The 2,634-nt window shown below is 31.9% G+C and overlaps 1 long non-coding RNA gene across 1 annotated transcript; it reads right to left on the bottom strand.

The window, feature by feature from the left end:
- Positions 1–368: 368 nt before the first annotated feature.
- LOC134280060 (uncharacterized) lies at positions 369–1,762 on the bottom strand. Its single transcript, XR_009994830.1, has 3 exons — positions 1,687–1,762; positions 787–940; positions 369–492 (listed from the first exon to the last, which is right to left on the bottom strand). It is a non-coding gene; the product is annotated as an uncharacterized LOC134280060 (long non-coding RNA).
- Between the last annotated feature and the right edge of the window lie 872 nt (positions 1,763–2,634).

Here is a 2,634-nt window from a genome sequence, read left to right as displayed (position 1 = left end):
CTCAAAACTTCTAATCTGTAAGGTCTGTTAACTTAAAAAAAATCATTAAATGCTCTCTAAAAGATACTGTCTCATTCAGATAAAACAGTAAGCCTAAGTAATCTTAAACAATTATCTAGCCAAATGAATTCTTCTATTATCCTAGATATATCTTAGAAACTGTCATGGTTATACAATACAATAATACATCAAATTCCCACAACCATCCAAAAATTATAAAGTTTCCTTCACATAGTATTCCTGGGGGTTTGTCCTGCTTCAGGCCGTATGGGAATTAAATCTTGGAAAAACATGGGTAGCAAAAAAATATCCATCTCTGGGTCACATGGAAACTTTTGGAAGAACACAAAAAGCGAAATTATCTCCTATAACCGAGACTGCTCCAAGCTCCATCAGAATTCTTTGAAACACATCCATAGGGAAAATGTCTCTGGACTCCATCCCCACAGCTCCAGTTTGAGTAGTACTAGGCAAGGCTCCAGTTATCCAACACTATAGAAATACAATGAATCCCGTAATTTTTTTTACTATATGATACTTTGTGTATAATTTAAGTACAAGTTTTTAGGGTATATATAATGATAATGATAGAAACATCCTCATTTTACCTACAAGAATGTTTTTAGACTAGAAAAATTCAAATAATTTTTTTTTTTTAATAAACATGACAATTGTAATTCAAATACAAAGCAAATAAATTCATTTAGCTAATGTTAAAGATAGATTGAGACAGAAACAACACTTTTTGACAAAATAAGGATCATTAATACTTAATAAACCAATTACCTGGTAGTCTGGTAGTTTAAGATCAAACATGATGAATGTTGGGTTTATGTATATTTTTCTGCTTGTGAATGGCACCAAATAGGCTCACAGTAATTGTTGACTCAGTGACAGACAGTAATTGTTGACTCAGTGACAGACCACTTTCACCTAAAGCCTGAAATGATAAAAAGGAACCTGGAGAAAACTTAAGAATCATAAATCAAATGTTTTTTTTTTCAAAAAAAAAAATCATATATGATCTACAGTATATCAAAGGTCAATTTTAAATTAGTTTAAATCTCTCACTGTGACATAAGCAAATTTCAGGTTTACGAGGATCAGAGATTTTGCCAGATTCCCAAGGGAGGGTACAAGATGGCATTTAGGTCTTAAAAAAGGAAATAAATCAATTTTTAAAATACCATATATACTTGCCTATAAGTCGGTATTTTGGGAGTTAAATTTTGGTCCAAAATTCTATGTCTGACTTATAGGCGAGTCATAAGGAGGCTTTTTTCTGGACTGTGAAATGTAGCATTTTATATATATTTCTGACAACTATTGAAGAATACAGTCTGGATTACATAATATACATTCAAGGATGATACATAAATTACAAATATTTACTTACTCTACTGGTTTATTTTTATCTCAAGCATGCATTGCTTATTTGTTAAATGATTTAAAATTAAATATTGGCATCATTTCGAGAAATAATTAAATAATTAAATACAATAATTTAGTTAAAATCAAGTTAAAAAATCACTGCATTGATTTAAAATTCTTAGCCGATTCTGGCAAAAAGTTTCGACGACTTATAAGTGGGTCAATGGCAAATCAATTTAAACTTCCTCAAAAAATACAACCGACTTATAGCGGATCGACTTATAAGCGAGTATATACGGTAATGTTTTTTCTTACCTGTCTGATGAACACAACAAAGGTTACAAAGGTGATTGGTAGAATACAGGTATACAGGTGTCAAAACTCTCCATTGATGACTAGACTGCATGCCGCATTGTACGTTGTGAATGATTGATCTTTTACAGGGGAAACTACTCCTGAAATCAGAGAAATTGTCAAAATGAGAGTTATCTGCTCCTCTGCAGTTCACATACAAGGAAATAATTTCACTATATATAACATGTACTATACAGCTTGAATTAAATGAATTAATTAAATAGACCCTGAAAATAATTACCTGGTAATGAGAGAGAAAATAAAGATTAATGCTTAAACAAAAATTTAAGCTAAGACCAGAAGTCTCTGTCGAGACTGTAGCTCTACTGGTTTGTACTTATAACGAAGGATGAGAAAAGAAGCCATTGCCATCAGACTAAAACTGTAGAAGGAATACCGTTTTAAAGAAATTTCACAGACATTTCTATTTTTAGTAACCATGGCATCAATGTTCATCAAAATCAAAAACGGATGCACTGTTTCATGTATCTTAGTGAAGTCTACTTGTGTGCCTAGTAATTTTGAAATAATACCAAAACTGTAGAAGGAGAAGCATTTTAAAGGAATTTCACAGAAAATTCTATTTTTAGTAACCATGGCAACACAGTTCATCAAAATCAAAAACCGATGCACTATTCTATGTATCTTAGTGAAGTCTACTTGTGTGCCAAGTTATATTGAAATCAGATCAAAACTGTAGAAGCTTTGACCATTCTGTTCTTTACCAGATTTCCCCCTTGTAATACATAATGCATCCCCACCCTAGCCCACTGATCATAATTAAGACATTTTGAAATTTACACTACCCCAGGATCCTTCCATGTTCAAATAAGTTTCAGCTTTTCTGGCCCAGTGGTTCTTGAGAAGAAGATTTTTCAAAGATTTTTCCTATAAATTTCTATGTCAAAC

The sequence above is a fragment of the Saccostrea cucullata genome, unplaced genomic scaffold (genome assembly GCF_032062105.1).
Source record: "Saccostrea cucullata isolate Sc308-1 unplaced genomic scaffold, CSIRO_AGI_Scuc_v1 ctg5368, whole genome shotgun sequence".
Classification (NCBI taxonomy): Eukaryota; Metazoa; Mollusca; class Bivalvia; order Ostreida; family Ostreidae; genus Saccostrea; species Saccostrea cuccullata.
This window is presented reverse-complemented; position numbering and strand designations above follow the sequence as displayed.